The 14,788-nt window shown below is 42.9% G+C and overlaps 1 pseudogene; it reads right to left on the minus strand.

The window, feature by feature from the left end:
• Nucleotides 1-13,889: 13,889 nt before the first annotated feature.
• On the minus strand, nucleotides 13,890-14,283 carry LOC105715703 (transcription and mRNA export factor ENY2-like; annotated as a pseudogene).
• Between the last annotated feature and the right edge of the window lie 505 nt (nucleotides 14,284-14,788).

A 14,788-nucleotide genomic window follows, 5' to 3' on the forward strand; every position in this document is an offset into this window, starting at 1 on the left:
AACTTTGTTGCATTTTAATCGTTCTTTTATGGAATTTCATTTAGCATGTCTTCTTCTGTGCTATTGCTATTTGTGTTTGTGTTCTAATAGATATCTGAAGAGGATCAAAATGCCACCCCAAATATGCCTTTTTTTTCCTTTTAAGACAGTCTCACTCTTGTCACCCAGGGTGGAGTGCAGTGGCGTGATCTTGGATTACTGCAACCTCTGCCTCCATGGTTCAAGCAATTCTCCTGCCTCAGCCTCCTGAGTAGCTGGGATTACAGGCACCCACCAACCATGCTCAGTTTTTTTTGTATTTTTAGTAGAGATGGGTTTTCACCAGGCTGGTCACGAACTCCTGACTTCAAGTGATCCACCTACCTTGGCCTCCCAAAGTGCTGGGATTATAGGCGTGAGCCACCGTGCCTGGCCCAAATATGCCATTTTGGCATAATAGTTATTTTGAGCTGAAGGCATTTGAATTCCTGAAATCCTTTATTTGCCTAAAATCAGAGCTCCCAATGAACCCAATGGTCCCAATGGTCATAAATCCCCTCCCCAGGAGCAACTCTGATTTTTTCTTCTCAGGGAAGACAGAAGTCATCATCACACCCCAATAGACATCCTCACAAGGTTATCAGGTCTCCTATCTATTCCTTTATGAATCTAATGATCTTTTAAAAAAGTCCTCTGTGTTTCCCTAAGGGCCTTTTCTCTCCATCTTCTAAGAAGTAAGTTGTTTTCCCAGAAGTGCCTCACTGCTCCCCCACATTCCCCCATTCAGATGATATATAAGCCCCCAATTCTGGTTCCTTCAGTCACATTTTTCTGTGAACTCCCAAGTATGTGTGTATGTATGTATGTGAATAAAAATTTGTCTTTTCTTTTGTTGATCTGTCTTTTGTCAGGTTAATTTGCAGGCCCCTAGGTACTGAACCTAAGAGAGTGGGGAAAAAATGTTTTCTCCTTGACATAACTTTACTGTTGGGGAAAGAGGAGGTAATACATCTATTACATATATTTGGACAGACAGACAGACCTGATTGTTTTAAAATTCTTGCATTGCCTGTCTCTACCAAAAAAAAAATTAGTCAGGCATAGTGGCCCACACCTGTAATCCTAGATACTTGGGAGGCTGAGGTGGGAGGAGTCCTCAAGCCCAGGAATTTGACACTGAAGTGAGCCATGATTATGTTACTGCACTCCAGCCTGGGTGACAGAGCAAGACCCTGTCTTTAAAAAACAAAAATAATAAATAAATAAATATATTCTTGCATTGACAATTTTCTTGGACAAATTACTCAGCCCGTCTGAATGTTCTTTACTTCCTCTATAAAATGCAGATAGTGACTTTACTTCTCAGGGTTGCTGTGGGAGTTAAATCAGATAATATATATACACCTTGCATGGTGGTTCATGCCTATAATCCCAGCACTTTAAGAGGCCGAGGCGGAAGAATTGCTTGAACCTGGGAGGCGGAGGTTGCAGTGAGCAGAGGTCAGTCCACTGAACTCCAGCCTGGGTGACAGGGTGAGACTCTGTCTCAAAAAAAAAAAAAAGTTTTTGTTTTATCTCCTCTACTAGATCCCAAGTCTCTTGAATTTAGAGACTTGTCAATATGTGTGTATTTCCTACAGGGTATAAAGTAGCTGATTAATGAATATTTGCTCAGTGAATGAATGACTCTTTTGCTATATTTTGCCCTGCATGTACTAAACTTATCAGTTAATTTATTTTGTGTTGGAGAAACCTGGCTTAGTTTTTCTTTTCTTTTTGAGACAGGGTTTCACTTTGTCACACAGGCTTGAGTGCAGTGGTGCTATCATGGCTCACCACAGCCTTGACCTTCCCAGGCTCAGGCCATTCTCCCACCACAGCCTCCTGAGTAGCGGGTACTACAGGCATGTACCACCACACCTGGCTAATTTTTGTATTTTTAGTAGAGATGAGGTTTTACCATGTTGCCCGGGCTGGTCTCGAACTCCAGGGTGCAAGCTATCCACCTGCCTGGGCTTCCCAAAGTGCTGGGATTACAGGCATGAGCCACTTTGCCTGGCCCTGGCTTAGTTTCTTAATAACTGTTCCTGACAGCAAGGCAGACATTGCTACCTTTACTGAGGTAAAAGTCTGCCCTTAACAGGAAATCATTAGTAGAGCCAGCAACGGAATTGGGAGCACAGGCCAACAGTTATACACATTTAATCTCACTTTTTATGAATGTGAATTGCTGAGGGCATTGGATAGGATGGTGGAAAAAGCTCAAACTGCAGACCATTTCAGGCAGCGGCATTAGTGGGGACACGTTGGGCTCAGATCAGGAATTAGTGATAGAAAAAGATACAAAAGGTTATCTAGCTTCTCCCTCTTTGGGCACAACCACGGGGCTTCTGGGGGTTTCATGCTTTTTATGTTTCAAAATAGGAATGGGATGATAAAGAAGAGGACTTATAGGGTGAATTTGCATGAGAATAGGGAACCTGAGAGAAGAGTAATGTCAGAGAAATTTGTATGTCCTCTAAAGGCCACTGGGGGTGTGTGAGAAGTATTATGCAGAAGCAGAGAGAAGAACAAAGAGACGACCAAAATAATTGTCTGTGTACTACATCCTTTCTTTTTCCGATCTAGAAAATGACAGATTCCTCCTTAACAGTTGGCTGCCCTGAAAAACCTTTGATTTAATCCATCTCCTTTTTCTTCTAGAGTACTCATTGAAAAGTATTTCTAAGTAATTGTAACACGCAACACACTTGTGTCGCTTATTAAGGGAGTATGCTATAGGGCAGGGGATATTCCTTACCTGGTCCATGCCCTCGGGGCACCAGAATCTGGACTCTCATTGTCAGTTAAGGTTTTTCTCTGAATATGGCCGTAACAATACCTGGAGGGCTTCATTAGCTTGCAACTTTACAGAGATAATAGAGGCATTAATTAAGAATGCCAAAACCCACACATGCAAGGAGACCTAGATCCAATTTACTGTGCACGGAATGTAAGCACCATTTTCTATATAACAGCTACAAATACCTTCCAGGGTGGTTCTGCTATTAATTTATAATCCATCTCTGCTGGGGACTTGGCGAAACCTTTAGCCGTCTGTGCCTGAGGGAAGGGTCTCCGCTGTGTGTGTATTCTCCTCTTTTGTTAGTCAGGTCCTGTGTTTTGTCCGCTGACCTTTTCAGAATGTCCCAGGCTGCTCTTACCCCGCACCAGTTCATACTGGAATGGTGGTTTCATCCTATCAGGGCCCTTTCTTTTTCTACTACGAATTGAACATCTCATACTGCAGATGAAGTGGCATCGTCAGCCTGGGGAAATACTTATGGTTTGTCGTCTCGCGCTAAGGAAATCAAAGACGCAGACACAGACGAGGAGTGCGTTTAAGAGCAGAAGTGTAATAGGTGAAAGAAGAAAGACCTTCCTCGTGCAGAGGAAGGGGGCCCGAGCGGATTCCCGGGTTTGGGATGAGATGTGGTTGGTTTTATAGAGGGGTTTGAGGAGGCGGTGTCTGATTTACATAGGGTGCAGTGGGTTGGCTGGGCCAGGTGTGTCATTTACATAGGCGCCAGGTGGCTGGCCATCCCACACTAATTTTTTATGATGCAGAGAGAGTCATTACCTGGCCAGTGCCATGACACCTGCACAAGTGGCAAAAGAGAAAAGGGAAGAGGAAACCTCCATGTTGAGTACACCTGACTTTCAGGTATCCCTTTTCTATTGGCACAGCTGCCGGCATTTACCTGCGCAAGCTTCCAGCTTGCTTATTTATGCTTGCAGCTTGATTTTTTAGGCTGCTTTTTGTTAGAAAAGAAATAATTTGGGGCAGCCTTTTTTTTTTTTTTTTTTTTTTTTTTTTTGAGACAGAGTCTCGCTCTGTCACCCAGCCTGGAGTGCAGTGGCGCCATCTCGGCTCACTGCGACCTCTGCCTCCCGCGTTCAAACGATTGTCCTGCCTCAACTTCCCAAGTAGCTGGGACTACAGGCACGTGCCACCACGCCCAGCTAATTTTTGTATTTTTAGTAGAGGCGAGGTTTCACTTTGTTGGCTAGGCTGGTCTCAAATGCCTGACCTCAGGTGATCCGCCTGCCTCAGCCTCCCAAAGTGCTGGCATTACAGGCGTGAGCCACCGCGCCCGGCCGTGGGCTGCTTTTTGTTAAAAGAATAACCTTACAGAGGACTCTCATACCTTCACTAATTGCCTAAATAATTTCTTTTTAACTCCTATATTACAGAGGTGCTTGCTTTAGAACTCAAATAACAAAGTCCTTTTGAATTGATGCAAGGCTGTTAGGCACGCTCCAATGAGTGTAGCTAAGTGTGTCTTGTCTACTTTATGCCAAGAAAGCTTTTCTCTGTATCTTTCAGAAATGATGGGAGAGCTATAAGTTCCAGGCACCGGCAGTCTCCCAGCCTCTGCTCCTGACACTGTTTTTCTGGTTTGCTCATGGACTCTGATCCACCCTACAAAAGGCTCTGTGATCCCAGCCTGTAAAGTAATTAAATTACTTGTTGTGGAGATAGTTGTTCACGCCCATGCTCAGATGCCAGGAGGGCAGAGACTCTTCTCTTCACTATCATGTCTGTAGCGTCTAGACCAGAATCTTGCCCTCAGAAAGTCCGGGGGTGGAAAGATGGGATGCCTTTCCTCACCAGTCATCATAAGGCTCACAAATGACTCTTCAAACAAAAGACAAGTTAACGAGAGAAAAGCATAATAAATCTATTTAATTGAAGTTTTACATGATATGGGCACCTTCAGAAATGAAGACCCAAAGACCCAAAATCTGCTTTTCATGCTTAAGTTTGATAACGAATGGACAGCTGTGTAGGAATGTGATTGGACAAAAAAAAGATACGATCCAGTGATAACAGACGGAGGGAGTGTTGACAAAAAAAAAGTCAAATGCTATAAAATATTGGAAGAGATTTATTCTGAGCCAATCAGAGTGACCAATGGCCCATGACACAGTTCTTGGGAGATCCTGAGTATGACTGGGCTACACCTTGGTTTTATGCATTTTAGGGGCATAAGACAATCAGTACATGTAAGATGTATGTTGGTTTGGTGGAGAAAGGTGGGACAACTTGAAGTGGCGGCTTCCAGGTTATAGGCAGACTCAAAGATTTTCTGATTGGCAGTTGATTGAAGAGTTATTTTCTAAAGATGTATAATCAATAGAAGGGAATGTCTGGGTTAAGATAAAGGGTTATGGAGACCAAAGTTCCCATTATCAAAGGAAGTCTCCAGGTAGCAGCCTTCTGATAATAGATTGTAAATTTTTTTAAAGTTTTGTTTGTTTATTTCCGTTTTTGTTTTGTTTTTTTTTGAGGCAGAGTCTCGCTCTGTCACCCAGGCTGGAGTGCAGTGGCATGTTCTCGGCTCACTGCAACCTCTGCCTCCTGAGTGCAAGTGATTCTGCTGCCTCAGCCTTCCAAGTAGCTGGGATTACAGGTGTGCACCACAACACCTGGCTAATTTTTGTATTTTTAGTAGAGATGGGGTTTTGCCATGTTGGCCAGGCTGGTCTCAAACTCCTGACCTCAAATGATCCTCCTGCTTCGGCCTCCCAAAGTGCTGGGATAACAGACATGAGCCACTGTGTCTGGCCTGATATATTTATTTTCAAGACAGGTTCTTACTCTGTCTCTTAGGCTGGAGTGTAGTGGTGCAATCATGGCTCACTGCAGCCTTGACCTCCTGGGCTCAGGTGATCCTCCTGCCTCTACCTCTGGAGTAGCTGGGACTGCAAGAGGTGAGTGCCACCACACCCTCGAGATATATGTATATATTTTGAGATGGAGCCTTGCTGTGTTGCCCAGGGTGGAGTGCAGTGGCATGATCTCAGTTAACTGCAACCTCCACCTCCTGGGTTCAAGCGATTCTCCTGCCTCAGCCTCCCAAGCAGCTGGGACTACAAGTGTGCACCACCACGCCTGGCTAGTTTTTGTATTTTTGGTAGAGACGAGGTTTTGCCATGTTGGCCAGGCTTGTCTTGAACTTCTGACTTCAGGTGATCCACCCACCTTGGCCTTTCAAAATGGTGGGATTACAGGTGTGAGCCACTGTGCCTAGCCTGTAAATGTTTATTATTAGACTTAAAGAGTCTGTTCTGTCAGTCTTAAGATCTGTGTTGATGTTAATGCTAGTCAGCTGGGCCTGAATTTCAAAAGGGAGGAGGGTATAATGAGGCATGTTGGACTCCCCATTCCTATCATGGCCTGAAAGAGTTTTTCAGGTTAGTTTTGGAATGCTCTTGGCCAAGAGAAGGGGTTCATTCAGATAGTGGGAGGGGATTTAGCATTTTATTTTTGGTTTACAGGGGAAGCCAGCAAGGCCTGTGTGTTCAGATTCGTCTTGGCCTCTCTGTAGCCTCCTTCTTCCCAGGTACAGGGCAGGAGCCCTCTGGAATGTGGGTCTATGACCCACAATAAGACAAGGTAGGTAAAAAAATGTCTTTACGGCCAGCTTCTTCATGAAAAGTGGGTTAGAGTTAGAGTAATACTTCTAGGTTTTATATCTTACTTTGGGGAAAAGGGAATCTAGTTTCTATGACTTGCCTTGGGGGAGAAGAATTCTAGTTTCTCTGATTGGCTTTGAGAGAGTAAGAAGGGTGGGAGACAGGAAGATGGCAGAAGGTCAGAAAGACCTTGAAACTACCCCAACAGGGTTGACAAGGATTGCATGCTGGATTATGGACAGAAACAGAGTCATAATTAAGCTTTCATCAGCTTGCACTCTGGCTCACTTCCTTGCTGCTAAAAATCACATAGCACTAGATACTGACTGTTTGCCTCCTTGTTGTCCCTGCAGACAGTATCTCCGACACTAGGGTCATAAGCCTTTTGTTTTAGGATCACCTAAGATGCTTCTAGACCCCAGATTCCAGCAACCAGTTTGGAAACCCGCACAGGGAATGAGACGAGCGTGAGGACAACTCTTCATCTCCCTGTCCCACGACTTCACCCTGCACTCTTCCACCAATCAACAATCTCCATGCTTCAGCTCACCCCAAAACCCTTGAAAACTCTAGCCCCAAATTCCTCAGGAGGACAAATTTGAGGTTTCCTAGTTCTGTGACCCTACTATTAAATCTCTTTCTCTGCTGCAGTCTGGTGTCTTGGTGTACTGATTTGCTGTGTGTATTGGGCGACAAACCTGTAATGGTCACAGCCTTGGTTCTGAGGCTTTCCAAACTTTCAGTTCAAAGTACTCTGCATGCCAAAACACTACACTTCTTGAGTACCCTTTTCTGAGCCCCTAAAAGAGTATTTGATCAATGGTTGTTGAGAGAGTGTCTCTTTCACAGTGGGGCACAGAGGAGAATGCTATACCCTTGCTTATTTTGGCAGAAAGAGAAACTTCCAGTCTGAGTTGGACTTGAAGAAATTTTCCATTAGGCAAATTCCTGGATGCTGTTATAAACTGATTTAGCTTTAACTGCAGTCACTTAAAAGTTCTTCTGTTTAATCATTTTATGCTCATTATTTTTATAATCTTATTATAGTTTCTGAAGAGGAAGGGGCATTTAAAAAGACCACGTGAAATAAAAAATGAGGGGGGATTATCCAGCTAATTCAGGACAAAAATCACGTGCATTGCAATATAAGGCAAAATTGAATATAATGTTACTTACATTTTCCCCAATGCGACAGTTTGTTTTTGCCAACTTGAATATACAGTTTTAGAGATACAGAGGAAAATAGTGTAAGATCTACTCATAATATTTAATTTATATATATTTTTGAGATGAAGTCTTACTCTGTTGTCCAGGAGGAGTGCAGGGGAATGATCTCAGTTCACTGTAATATCTGCCTCTTGGGTTCAAGTGATTTTCCTGCCTCAGCCTCCTGAATAGCTGGGATTACAGGTGCATGCCACCATGCCCAGCTAAGTTTTGTATTTTTAGTGAGACAGGATTCCACTGTGTTAGCCAGGCTGGTCTCGAACTCCTGACCTCAGGTGATCCACCTGCCTTGGCCTTCCAAAGTGCTGGGATTACAGGTGTGAGCCATTATGCCTGGCTAATATTTAATTATTAATTTTATTACATATGTACATTGTACTAAAAAATGTTTTTCTTTTCTTTTTAGAGATGAGGTCTTGCTATGTTGCCTAGGCTGGTCTTGAACTCCTGAGCTTAAGCAATCTGCCTGCCTCAGCCACCCAAAATGCTGGGATTACAGATGTGAGCCTGCACCTGGCCTAAATTGTAATTTTTAATGTCAAATGTAAAATACATTACTTTAAAAATATGGAATGATAGCACTTTGGTAGGCTGAGGCGGGCAGATCACCTAAGGTCAGGAGTTCGAGACTAGCCTGGCCAACATGGTGAAACCCTGTGTCTTCTAAAAATACAAAAAAATTTAGCCGGGTGTGGTGGTGCATGCTTGTAGTCCCAAGTACTTAAGAGGCTGAGGCAGGAGAATCTCTTGAACTAGGGGTGGCGCAGGGGAGGGGGAGGGGCACGGTGGAGGTTGCAGTGAGCAGAGATCATGCCATTTCACTCTAGCCTGGGCAACAGAGCGAGACTTCATCTCAAAAAGAAAAAAATATGGGATGACAAAATTTAAATCCATACTCTTACATACATCTTTGGCATCTGTTTCTTTCATCATTACCATGACAGGGGAGAAAAAATAATATCTTCTCTTCTTGCATTGCTAGGTTCATTGCTGAAATCCCTACAACAAAAAGACAGATTAACAAGAGAAAAGCATATATATTTATTAGTAGAAATTTTACCTGACACAGGAGCCTTTAGAAATGAAGAGCCAAAGAAACAGGGGAAACTATTTTTATGTTTAGGTTCAAGGAAGAATGGACAGTCATAGGAAAGCATGGCTGGACAGAGGGACTGTGATCTAATGATAGTACATAGCAGGAACTTAGCAAGACCTGTTTGTTCAGAGTCTTCTTGGCCCTCCTGTCTTCCGGGATGAGGATGTTCCTTTCCTGCAGGTATAGGAAGGATTCTTCTGAAACGATATTTTTATGATGAGTTCCAGGGGAGAAGGGCGAGAAGAAGGTGAGAGTAGCCTTCCTACTTTGCTGTTTTCTCCAGTGCCAACGTGCCATCTTTCGGGGCAGCATGTCCTGAACTCCATCACCAGATTCACAGGTTTTCTGAACACTTGGTATTTCTGTTTAAACTATTTGAGATACAGTACTTTTTTTTTTTTTTTTGAGACGGAGTTTCACTCTTGTTATCCAGGCTGGAGTGCAATGGCGCAATCTCGGCTCACCGCAACCTCCGCCTCCTGGGTTCAGGCAATTCTCCTGCCTCAGCCTCCTGAGTAGCTGGGATTACAGGCATGTGCCACCATGCCCAGCTAATTTTTTGTATTTTTAGTAGAGACGGGGTTTCACCATGTTGACCAGGATGGTCTCGATCTCTTGACCTCATGATCCACTCGCCTCATTCTCCCAAAGTGCTGGGATTACAGGCGTGAGCCACCGCGCCCGGCCCGAGATACAGCACTTTTTGAATCTGTGAATGATGTGGTCACTGGAAATTCTACCCCAAGTCACAAGTAGCCATTCATGTAATGTTAAGGCCAACAGGTTTTTAATTTCTCCTTATTGGTTTCCTGACTCACCTGTGCTCTTCACAGCCTAATTACTTTTGGTGATTTTGGAAAGGCTTGATTACAATGACATCCAGCGCTTACAAGTTTCATACCTCCAGATGTGCTTAATGAAGTAACAATGTGCCCTTTAAGCAGTCAATTTCATTAGATTATAAGCATCCAAGCTAGTATTAAGTTAGGCTAATATGTCTTGCTCAAACAGTATTTTGTAGTTCAAAATAAAATAATGGAGAGAGTACTTTACAATATGAAAGACTTTGTGAGGACTCAGATATAAGATTTTCCTTCTTTTCTGAGGGTTAATTTTGGAAACACCCAGCACTGAATTTGAGTATAACAAGCATTTCCTACTGGGTAACTTGGGGAATTTCCTGTGATCTAGATTAGTGTCTCCAATAATCAAGTCACTGGCTTGTTCTTTAGTTCTCCACCTTACTTTAAGCAACCATTAACCAGCAAATATTTAATGTGCCACCTGTAATCCTGGTACTTTGGGTGGCCAAGGTGGTTGGATCACTTAAGGTCAGGGGTTCAGGACCAGCTGGCCAATATGGTGAAACTGCATCTGTACTAAAAATACAAAAAGAAGCCGGATGTGGTGGTGCACACCTGTAGTCCCAGCTACTCAGGAGGCTGGAGCAGGAGAATTGCTTGAACCTGAGAGATGGAGGTTGCAGGGACTCAAGATCATGCGACTGCACTCTAGCCTGGGTGACACACACACACACACACACACACACACAGTGCACTATTTTGTGAGTCATTTTTCAAAAAAGTATTTGCAACTTGATAAACATTTGTAACCTGCAAAAGATGAATTTGAAAATAGCGAGAATTTGCATTCTCTGATTGTTTCCTCCCCAACCCATTCTTCCTCATCTTCTGCTCACCATTTCCTAACACGTATGTTACAAAAGATGTAATGAAATATGAGACTTAGTCCCTGAACTTTCATTTTGAGCTAAGTCTCATACTTCATTGATTCCAAGACTTACTCCCTCCCACCCCTACCCACTTTGACCTTCTCTGAAATCAAGATGCATCTTACAATTGAGGACATCTCACATTTCTGTTGGCCAGGTCATAGTTGTGATATGGTCGTAGGAATCTGATCATAGCTATTTATATTGTTGTCACTTTAATTGAGTTATATGCATTTAATTGCCATTTACGGTGTCTTCACAATATCACAGTATGATTTGGCATTGAAACAAAAAGGTATTGTATTTGTAGAAATGCATGGAAAAAGTCCAGTGTGATATGTAACGAAAATCTTTGATTAATTAAGTCTAAAATTCTTCTTTTCATAAGCATAGAAAGATTCTAAGTAGTAAGAAAGCACTGTGTCAGAGTTTAACTGGCATCATTCTTTTCTTTTTCTAGTGGTATATAATGGGGTATCTAAAAATCAGTGGCATCTTAGAGTCATTGAAATATGGTAGTATTTGTGTTGCATTGGAAAGCCGATCTCATGTCCTTAGTAAAGTTCTTGCTGTGATGTGCTTAATGTCTTCCTAGCATCTAAGATCACATTTAAAGGAAATTATCTGCAATCTGTTTATTACACACTTTGTCCAAGTTCAGACTACAGTTCTTCAATCATATTCTACTTCAAAGTATCACAAGGGGGAATCGAAAAATCTGGTGAACGTGTTGCAATGACAGGAAGTATTAAAACCCATAAAGGTGCAGGAGGATTGGAGATTATAGGAACCCCGTAGCCAAATACAGTCCATACTGGAGTGCTTTCTCAAAAAAAGAGTTCTCTTATGGCTTCATAAGGAATTGTTTGGAGACATAAATAAAATCGGGGCCTTTCACTCATCCCATGCACATCTGTTGAAAAACTACTATATGGAGGACTCAGTGTTCATTCATACCTAATCTTTAGTGAGCCTACTCTGTGCTAGGTATTGTGCTGGGCTCTAAGAATTAACAGTAAGGAGAGCCACAGCCCTCCTGGACCTTATTTTCTATTGGGGAAGACGGGTCAATTTCAGCAGAAGATATTTCTAAGTTTTATAGATTGCCTAGTCCGTTTGGACTGCTGTAACAAAATACAGCACAGACTGGGTAATGTATAAACAATAGAAGTTAATGTCTCACAGTTCTGGAGGCTGAGAAGTCCAAGATCAAGGTGCCAGCAGAACTAATGTCTGGTGAGGGCTGCTCTTTGCTTCCAAGATGGTGCCTTGTTTCTGCATCCTCCAGAGGGTATAAACACTGCCCTCACATGGCAGAAGGGACTGAAGGGCAAGAGATTGTTCCCTTTAGCCTCAACCCCTTTATAAGGATGATAATACTGTTTATGAGGGAGAGCCCTCATGTCTTAATCACATTGCAAAGACTACACCTCTTAGATGCAAAAATCAGCATAAATTTTATAGGGGACACCATCATCCAAACCATACCATAAATATTTCACTCTGATGAGTCTGAAAGTTTTCTTTGACCACTGCCCTGTGGAGTTAACCATGAATGAGGAGACTTAGTCAAGGTCCTGGCAGCAAACACATGGTATACCCAAACTGGGTATTTTGCAGAGTTTGAATTAAAGGGACTATTTACAAAGTTGCAGGAAGGATGTAGGAAAACCACAAGGATCATTTAGTACCTGAGGAGCCAGTAATAGAAATGGAGAGTGGAGTAGGGTGGGTTGGAATTGGGGTGAGGGAGTGGGATCCCATCTGTTTGACCTGAAGAGAACCTGAAGCCTCAGTAGAAACAGTCAGAGGAAAAATCACCAGTTTCCACCAAAGTGCAGTAACAGGCCAAGAGCTGTCTCTCAAAAGCAGAGTAGTTATCTGCAGAAGATCACAGAGACTTGCTCCAAAATCTTAGAGGCCTCCACTGTGATTCACCTATGGGGGCCTGCCAAAGGCTCCAAACAGCATCCCTCTCTGCCACTGACACCTCAGGCACCATTGGATCTGCTGGGTCATATGGCCCAAGTGGCAGAGCAGCTTGCACAGCAGCCTGGACCTGTTGCAGAGCCTTCTCCTGTTCTCAGGGACCACACTCAAAACTGGCAGACTTTCGGGTCACTCGATAAATGGGCTAGAGTAACACACTCAAATGAGGAATGTGTGGCCTCCAAAATCCAAATAGGCTCTCTAGGCATTGCGCCTCTTTCTTGGTCATGGGAGGAGCCAAATGCAGCAACTTATCCTTTGTCTTAGAAGGAGTATCTCAGCAGGCTCCACACCACTGGACCCCTAGAAATTTTACTGAGGTAGAAGGCCCCCAAATTGTAGTTGGATTTATTTCCCATCCTCTGACACCCAAATGTCTCACCAATAAGTCCAGTGTATTTGCTAATTCTCACTCACTGGATCCAATCAGCATAATGTCGTTAATGAAATGGACCAGTGTGATATCTTGTGGAGAGAAAAAGCGATCAAGGTCTCTCTGAACAAGATTATGTATGACACAAAGCCAGAGAGTTGATCTATCCCTGAGGTAGGACAGTAAAAGGTATATTGCTAGCCTTGCCAGCCGAAGGCAAAATTGCTTCTGGTGGGCCTTATGGACAGGAATGGAGAAAAAATCATTTGCCAAATCAGTGGCTGCATACCAGGTACCAGGAGATGTGTTAATTTCCTCAAGCAATGACAGCTGATCTGTTACAGCAACTGCAATTGGAGTCACTACTTGGTTAAGCTTATGGTAATCCGCAGTCATTCTACAAGATCCATCTGTCTTTGCATGGGCGAAATAGGAGACTTGAATGGGGATATGGTAGGAGTCACCACCCTGTCTATGTCTTTCAAGTCCTTGATAGTGGCACTAATCTCTGCAATCTCTCCAGGGATGGGAGAAAGATGGAGGAGAAAGATGGAGGCCAGAAGATGAAACCAGCCTAGTCTTTCCTTGTTCTTTTGCCTGCTTTTATTCTGGTTGAGCTGGCAGCTGATTAGATGGTGCCCATCCAGATTGAGGGTGGGTCTGCTATTCCCAGTCTGCTGCCTCAAATGTTAATCTCCTTTGGCAACACCCTTACAGACACACTCAGGAACAATACTTTGCATCCTTCAATCCAATCAAGTTGACACTCAATAATAACCATCGTATATATACATATATTTAATTTTAATATTTATTTATTTATTTTGTGGAAGGCCAGTGCAATACCAGTCATTCTATCATGGCTGGGAGTGGAAGTAGACAAACTTTTTAATTATAGACAAAATCTATAGTCTTCCCTACTTTTTTTTTTTTTTCCAAGCAAACTTCAAACTCATTCATGAGATATTTATTAAAATAACACATTTAGGGAAAAAACCAATACAATGTATACATCATTACTGAAAAGTGTATGCCATCATACAAAAAAGGATTTTATTTTGGGAAACTGTTTTCTAATTTATGGCAAGTTTTACTTTCAGAAATAAAACCACAGAACAACACAATCTAATTCAATCTTAAAGGCTGGCATGCTGAGCAAGGAATGTTCTTATTCTTTGTAGGAGCTCCTTCTTTACTGTCAGGTACCAGGGCTCTGCCTTTTGGAGTGATTTCAGCCACCAAGTCATCAACAGTAACGTGTTCTAGTCCTTTTTCTTTAATTACCTTTACAGTGTGCCTTCAACTGATCCTTCCAGCCACATTCAATTAATTTAGCTCTCAGCAACTCTTTGAGACTTTCCTTTCTCCAGTTTCTATCAACTTTTGGTTAATCGCTGCTCTCATCTGCGCATCTTTGTTCATCTTGCTAACCACATTCTTCGGCTGCCCAGACTTAGACCCTCAGTAGCTCGGGCACCTAAGCACCTTCCCTACTTTTTAAGTAGTTATACATCCTGATATGATGTTGACATTAGCCATCTATTGCTGCATGACAAATCACCCCAAAATTTAGCCGTTTAAAACAACTTTTTATTTTACTTTTTTTTTGAGACAGAGTCTCATTCTGTCGCCCAGGCTAAGTGCAATCACTGCTCACTGTAACCTCGAACTCCTGAGCTCAAGTAATCCTCCCACTTCAGCATCCTGAGAAGTTGGGATTGCAGGCACACACCACTATGTCCCACTAGAGATGGAGTCTCACCATGTTGCCCAGGCTAGTCTTGAACTCCTGGACTCAAGTGATCCTCCCACCTTGGCCTCCCAAAGTGCAGGGATTACAGGGATGAGACACCACGTTTGGCCTTATTTTACTTTTTGTGTTTTTTTGAGATGGAATTTCACTTTTGTTGCCCAGGCTGGAGTGCAATGGTGC

This window comes from Aotus nancymaae, unplaced genomic scaffold, assembly GCF_030222135.1.
Source record: "Aotus nancymaae isolate 86718 unplaced genomic scaffold, 86718_ANA_hifiasm-v0.15.2.pri h1tg000077l, whole genome shotgun sequence".
NCBI classification, from domain to species: domain Eukaryota; kingdom Metazoa; phylum Chordata; class Mammalia; order Primates; family Aotidae; genus Aotus; species Aotus nancymaae.